At 36.8% G+C, this 8,103-nt stretch overlaps 1 pseudogene; it reads right to left on the bottom strand.

Annotated features, from left to right (window-relative positions):
• LOC137653754 (adhesive plaque matrix protein-like) overlaps positions 1 to 8,103 on the bottom strand; it is a 13,497-nt pseudogene continuing 5,394 nt past the window's right edge.

Below are 8,103 nucleotides of genomic sequence, written 5' to 3'. Positions count from 1 at the left end.
ATAACATGTATATAAAGTTTAGTTCTGTATACACCTACGCTTTCGGTCGACCTGAGCACCTAAATGGTACATCTAAAGACTTATTACCTTGTTAACCATGGCACCCCAAGGATGTGGTTTCTTGGCTCTTTTATATCCCTCGGTCTGAGAGGGGGCAGGGGGAGTCTGGGGTGGAAGAAGGATGATTTGGTATGGGAAGAAGAAGGATGATGATGTTGGCCTGGGTTGGGATGGGTGGGTAGGATGGTCTGGGTAAGGGGGGGGGGGATAGTTAGATGGATCAATGATTGTGAGGAACGGGATATGTTGTTAAAAGGATGATGGATGAATGGAAGGTTAGGGAAATCTTGATAACGGGAGATTGATAGTTAGCGTGAATAGGGTAAATAAATTATAATCAAAGCATATCCTTAGGATTGAGTGATGTGTAACAGCGTGCAACGCTTTTTTTAAAGGCAAAGCGACTTTGGTTAATGAAAGGGGAAGTTGGAAAATAATCCGATAAAAAGGAACTGAGTAACAAATGATCAATCAACAATAATGGAGCATAACAATTTTTATCGTTATTTTCAGTAAAAAATAAATTCATTTGGTTGCAGAAGCGTGACTTAACAATTTGGTTCTGCAAACTTAAATTATTTGGAAAGGCATTTCGATACGACTCCATTGCTAGAGCCTCTTCCGTTGCCGTCATGGGTTAATATGGCATGAGAATTTTATTTTGCAGATGGGGGAGGAAAGAACTACCATAATGCTGCTCCATGGTAAAGCTCTAATGGTATGTAGGGTAAATTGGGTCAGGATGATAGGTCGGGGGCTTGTAAGGAGCTGGTCGAGGCTTGTACACTGGCTCAGGCTTGTATACTGGCTCAGGCTTGTACACTGGCTCAGGGTGATAGACTGGCTTTGGAGCTGGCTTGTAAGGTGCTGGCTTGGGTGGGTGGTACGGAGCTGGTTTGTAGGCTGGCTCGGGATGGTATTCGGGATACTTGGCTTCACCCTCGTAGGTAACTTCGGCTTGGAAGCCATTGTAGTGATCAGCTACGTACGTCACGGTCTGGATGCGACCGTCAGGAAGAACGACAGAGTAGGAACCCTTCACCGATTTGCCGTCCGAGTTCTCTGAGTGACCGAAATTCGTGCCTGAGTAGTGGTCATTCACGCCGTAGTCGAAGGCGTAAGGCTTGGGCTCCTAAAAACAATGATGAGATGAATTTCAAAGAATGTGTAGCTGTATTCTACTTGAACATTTGGGAATTTTTCAAAGGTGTAGCTGTATTCTACTTGAACATTTTGGAATTTTTCAAAGGTGTAGCTGTATTCTACTTGAACATTTTGGAATTTTTCAAAGTTTTTTCAAAGAATGTGTAGCTGTATTCTACTTGAACATTTTGGAATTTTTCAAAGGTGTAACTGTATTCTACTTGAACATTTTGGAATTGTTCAAAGAATGTGTAGCTGTATTCTACTTGAACATTTTGGAATTTTTCAAAGGTATATCTGTATTCTACTTGAACATTTTGGAATTTTTCAAAGAATGTGTAGCTGTATTCTACTTGAACATTTTGGGAATTTTTCAAAGAATGTTTAGCTGTATTCAACTTGAACATTTTGGAATTTTTCAAAGAATGTGTAGCTGTATTCTACTTGAACATTTTGGAATTTTTCAAAGAATGTGTAGCTGTATTCTACTTGAACATTTTGGGAATTTTTCAAAGAATGTGTAGCTGTATTCAACTTGAACATTTTGGGAATTTTTCAAAGAATGTGTAGCTGTATTCTTCTTGAACATTTTGGGAATTTTTCAAAGAATGTGTAGCTGTATTCTACTTGAACATTTTGGAATTTTTCAAAGAGTGTGTAGCTTTATTTTACTTGAACATTTTGGAATTTTTCAAAGGTGTAGCTGTATTCTACTTGAACATTTTGGAATTTTTCAAAGAATTTGTACCTGTATTTTACTTGAACATTTTGGGAATTTTTCAAAGAATTTGTACCTGTATTCTACTTGAACATTTTGGAATTTTTCAAAGGTGTAGCTGTATTCATCTTGAACATTTTGGAATTTTTCAAAGGTGTAGCTGTATTCTACTTGAACATTTTGGAATTTTTCAAAGAATGTGTAGCTGTATTCTTGAACATCTTGGAATTTTTCAAAGGTGTAGCTGTATTCTACTTGAACATTTTGGAATTTTTCAAAGAATTTGTACCTGTATTCTACTTGAACATTTTGGGGAATTTTTCAAAGAATTTGTACCTGTATTCTACTTGAACATTTTGGAATTTTTCAAAGGTGTAGCTGTATTCATCTTGAACATTTTGGAATTTTTCAAAGGTGTAGCTGTATTCATCTTGAACATTTTGGAATTTTTCAAAGGTGTAGCTGTATTCTACTTGAACATTTTGGAATTTTTCAAAGAATGTGTAGCTGTATTCTTGAACATCTTGGAATTTTTCAAAGGTGTAGCTGTATTCTACTTGAACATTTTGGGAATTTTTCAAAGAATGGTTAGCTGTATTCTACTTGAACATTTTGGGAATTTTTCAAAGAATGTGTAGCTGTATTCTACTTGAACATTTTGGGAATTTTTCAAAGGTGTAGCTGTATTCTACTTGAACATTTTGGGAATTTTTCAAAGAATGTGTAGCTGTATTCTACTTGAACATTTTGGAATTTTTCAAAGGTGTAGCTGTATTCATCTTGAACATTTTGGAATTTTTCAAAGGTGTAGCTGTATTCATCTTGAACATTTTGGAATTTTTCAAAGGTGTAGCTGTATTCTACTTGAACATTTTGGGAATTTTTCAAAGGTGTAGCTGTATTCTACTTGAACATTTTGGAATGTTTCAAAGAATGTGTACCTGTATTCTTCTTGACCATTTTGGAATTTTTAAAGGTGTAGCTGTATTCAACTTGAACATTTTGGAATTTTTCAAAGGTGTAGCTGTATTCAACTTGAACATTTTGGAATTTTTAATAAGAATTTCACTCCAATGTTTAATGTTGGTATTTTTATATCATCATTTTGTTAGTAAATGAATCTAGGAAACTTACCTCCTTGTATTCTGGCTCGTGGTGATAAGTACGTGCTGGTTTGTAAGTAGGTTCAGGTTTGTAAACTGGTTCGTGTTTGTAAACAGGCTCAGGTTTGTAAACAGGTTCAGGTTTGTAAACAGGCTCAGGTTTGTAAACTGGTTCAGGTTTGTAAACAGGTTCAGGCTCATACTCTGGTTCGGGTTTGTACGCAGGTTCGGGTTTATACGCTGGTTCAGGTTTGTAAACAGGTTTTGGTCTATAAACAGCTTTGGTTTATAGATGGGCTCTGGGTGGTAGATTGGCTTTGGGCCATAGATAGGCTTTGGGTGGTAAATTGAAGGAGGGTGGTAAGGCGCTGGTGTATACCTGGGTCGGTAGGGGTCAGATGGAGTGGCTGATGCGAGGGTGGTGGCTAGGGCCACAATGGCTGCGGTTACCTTTAAAAAAAAAGGGGGCGAAAAAAGAAGCATTGGAGAATTATATATGAATAGAGGAGTAGACTAAAATTATCATTTTTATTGCTATTAATAGCTAAGGTACACCCCTAGTTGGAAAAGCAGATTGCTATAAGCCCAAGGACTCCAACAGGGAATAATAACACAGAGTAAAAGAAATATAGATTGTGGTAGTATAAAACAGAAAATTAGATGTATTTGTTTATATATTCTAGTGAGAAAAAATTACATTTACTGTGTAAGGGGTAATTTGTAATTGCTATTTACACTATGTAGTTTTATAAAGAGAAAAATGCTTGTCATTGTTCACATTTTAGAAGTATTCTCCTTTCTACTAATTACGGTACAAAGACTCCATTTCCTCTTTGGTAGAACAATTTAGTTTAAGCATTTAGAGAGTTCTTATGATCTTGTCTAACTTATTCTTGAACTCGTTTACAGAATTACTGTTTATCACATCCGCTGGAAGTCTATTCTAAGTATTTGCTATTTTGTATGTTGTATGTAAAGAAATTGCCACATTGATTGGTGTTATATTTTTTTGAATTCCCAGTTTGTATCCGTTACCTCTGGACGGATTTGTACTAAGCGTAAATAGAGAGAAAATCCGGGGTGGGGTGGAAGAGTTCAAAGGATGGGAGTAAGCTTGTAAATTTATTGACATTGGGAGTAAGAGAATGTATGGGGCGAAAGAGGAGAGTGCCATACAAAGGTACTGGATATATGAGGCTTTGGGCGTAGGCGGTTAATTACTTAAGGTAGAAAGGAAGGTGTGATTGGTTAGAGGTGGCATTGTTCTCCTTGTGGGTGGTGGGCGTTGGTGGGAAAGTGTGACGTCATCCCACAAGGTCAACCAGGTCAGCGTTGCGAAATAAGAATTATTGCTTTTTTATGATTTTAAGTTTTTGGCGGGAAGGGAAGAGGTCGGTTATATTCCATTCTTTTTTTAGGTTTGTGGATGTTGCATGATCACCAGTTATGGCCTTGAATAATTAACACACACACACACACACACACACACATACATATATATATATATATATATACATACATACATACATACATACATATATACACACACACACACACACGCCACATCTCTTTTTTTGCCATTTATGTAATGATAGTGTATTTTATTGAAATTCTAAGTGAATATACACACACTAAAACCTTAATGTATATCTATACAGGCCTATATATATATATATATATATATTAATTATATTTTGTGTATCTGAAATTCAGAATTGCATACAAGATCAGAATGACTTAGAATTGAAAGAGAGAGAGAGGAGAGAGAGAGAGAGAGAGAGAGAGAGAGTCCACCACCACGTGCAGACAGAGGCAACCACAACAAGAGCAACAGCGTGCCACGTGCAGCGTGCCGTTGCCGTTAAAAGAAGAGCGACTCCTCCCTTGCCTATGGGTAAGCTTTCCCACGGTTCCTGCTATTTAGCCGTGTGATAATTATTCGGTGGGTTGTTCATTATACGCTGTGGCTGAATAAAGGTCCCTGGGGGTCAAGTGAAGAGTAGCGAGAGATAGAAAGAGAGAGGGGGAAGGCCAAGGTTTGCCATGATTTTACTCTAATTGTAGATAATGATCCAAGATGTTTTAATGATTTGATTAGGAATTAATTGGTATTAATGTTGGACGTATTTTGAACGTTCGTAGCGAGACCTGACTTTATAAAAGTTGTATGTACAAATGGTATGATTAAATTATATTAAATGGAGTTATTGTTTTGACTACTTGTGCTTGGAATAATCATCATCTCTCTCTCTCTCTCTCTCTCTCTCTCTCTCTCTTTATATATATATATATATATATGTGTGTGTGTGTGTATATATGTACTGTGTATATATATATATATATTGATATATGTATATATATATATGTGTGTGTGTGTATATATATGTACTGTATATATATATATATATATATAATGTCAATGACTTACAAATTATGTCTTTACATGGATAGATGCTCTACGAACTAATCCTCTACCTTTTTAGCGGCAGAACCCACCTACAGATAAAACTTACCGTTAAGTGTTAATTTCTGTTAGAATAATGTACATGACTGTATTTGCGGTCGTGCAAAAAAACGTTGGAAATTATCGTCGAGAAAAAGTGAACGCTGATAGTTTCTATTTTTTTTTTCTTACATATTTGCACATGTGTTAGTGTTTGTGGTTATTGCCAACAGGCCTTTCTGCGAACATCTCACTCTCTCAAGTTTTCGCCTCTTCCTTACAGCTCCCCCCCCCCTCTCCTCTTCTATTCTCACTAAACCAACTTGCCCCCCCCCCCTCCCAACTAAACCCCCTCATAGAATAACTTTCCTTTTCTATTTACTTAGTGACAGCTTTCCCTCCTCTCTCTCTCTCTCTCTCTCTCTCTTCTCTCTCTCTCTCTCAACAGAATAACCATTTTATAATGGAATAAAGGTTTTTGACTTTGACTTTGACTCTCTCTCTCTCTCAATGAGATTTTTATACACAATCTTTTAGATATTTGACGAAAGAAGTTAACCTCTCTCTCTCTCTCTCTCTCTCTCATCTCTCTCTCTCAATGTGGTATTTAATACTTAATATTTTAAATATTTGATGAAATGATTTAACCCCTCTCTCTCTCTCTCTCTCTCTCTCTCTCTCACAGAGTGAGATTTTTAATACTCAATCTTTTAGATATTTGACGAAAGGAGTTGACTGAAAACGAAGACTTTGAGTAGACGGAAAAGACTTGACCAGGGCTAAGGATAGAGGACGAAGTCCCCAGGGATAAAGGAAACCTGGTAGGAGTTTGAACAAGGGAAGGATTCGAAGTTATTTCTGGGAAAGCAAGCGCAGGACTCTCGGGTATTCCCAGTGAAGCAAGTCATTTGTTTTAAGTTCAATGAAGTTGGTTATTCGTTGATTATAGTTACAAGGAGTCACAATGATTTTGCATGTCTCAAAGACTTTTTAGTCCATCAGTGGAGACTCCATTTGCTCTTTGGTAGAGCGAATTAGTTTAAATGTTTGGAAAGTTTTTATGATCTTGTATAACTTATTCTTGATTAGCTTACCGTGTTGCTGTTTACTACATCCGCTGGAAGTCTGTTCCATGTGTTTGCTATATTGTATGTAAATAAATTGTCACATAGAATACTCGTATATTATAAAGTTTATTAAGGTGTCAAAAGCATCACATGTTCTTTACAAAGAGAGAGAGAGAGAGAGAGAGAGAGAGAGAGAGAGAGAGAGAGATGCCCAATGTCTGCTGATTTTGCCTTTCTTAATAATCTTAATAGTAGAGATGTTATAGTCTATCAAGTTTTTAAAATACCATGTGAGAGAGAGAGAGAGAGAGAGAGAGAGAGAGAGAGAGAGAAATGCCCAATGTCTGCTGATTTTGCTTTCTTAATAATCTTAATAGTAGAGATGTTGTAGTCTATCAAGTTTTTAAAATACCATGTGTGTGTGAGAGAGAGAGAGAGAGAGAGAGAGAGAGAGAGAGACGCGTGCCCCTCGAGAACTTGAGTGCTTGCATTTTACGTCGGGCGAAATTCGAAATAGCTAAGAGGACCAGTCTGCGGGGTAGAGCAGAAAATTGAGTTGGGCTTCCTTTTCAATCTTATTTTCTTAGGGTATTGGAAAAACACTGTCATCGGGACGGGGGACTGGAGGGAAGGGGGGGGGGGAGACGTAAGGTCTTGTAATAGACTTGCGGTATAGAAGAAAAGATTTATTGAGTTTGGGTCGAGGTAAAAGGATGCCCAATGCCCCCCCTCCCAAATCTAGTTAATGTATCTGGTTGTCAGGAATGTGACTCGGATGGCTATTTAGTGGAAACAAAATGATGTGGGAGAGAGAGAGAGAGAGAGAGAGAGAGAGAGAGAGAGAGAGAGAGAGAGTTCCCTCTATAAATTCTAAATGTAACAGAGGATTAATAACACATTGTAAGCATAAGGAGGCTCCTTAGTAGAACAAAAGGGTGTTTGTATGTGTTTATATATATGGAAAGAGAGAGAGAGAGTTTCCTTTATAAGTTCTAAATGCAACAGAGAGCTCTTATTCCAAATGGAGACAGATAACGCACAGGAGAAGGAGGCTATTTAGTGGAAACAAAATAGATAGAGTTTCCTTTATAAGTCCTAAAAGCCAGAGATCCCTTTTCTCGATATGGAGGTAAATAGCACATAACAAGTAAAAGGAGGAATCATGATATTTGTCGTAATAATGGTGATTATGTAGGATTGAAATAATCGAGAAAATATAGTGATCTTGGTACCCATTCATGAAATATACCACTGATGTTTATAAAACTTGATATGTATTATATTATTACGTCGGATGTTTCATGGGTATTGTAACATTTTGTCATTGTTCGGAAAAGAATGGCAGGTTGATTTAAAAACATAATTGCATGTACGAGTAATAACTCGAATAATGTGTAGAGCAACTATTGCTTGAGGGTACACTCGAGCACACCTTTCTATTATATTTCTATTCTTGTTTTGTTAAAGTTTTTATAGTTTAAATAGGAGATATTTATTTTAGTTGTTATTCTTCATAGAATATTTTCATTTTCCTTGTTTCTTTTCTAGCTGGGTTATTTTCCTTGTTGG

The sequence above is a fragment of the Palaemon carinicauda genome, chromosome 14, assembly GCF_036898095.1.
Source record: "Palaemon carinicauda isolate YSFRI2023 chromosome 14, ASM3689809v2, whole genome shotgun sequence".
NCBI lineage: Eukaryota > Metazoa > Arthropoda > Malacostraca > Decapoda > Palaemonidae > Palaemon > Palaemon carinicauda.
This window is presented reverse-complemented; position numbering and strand designations above follow the sequence as displayed.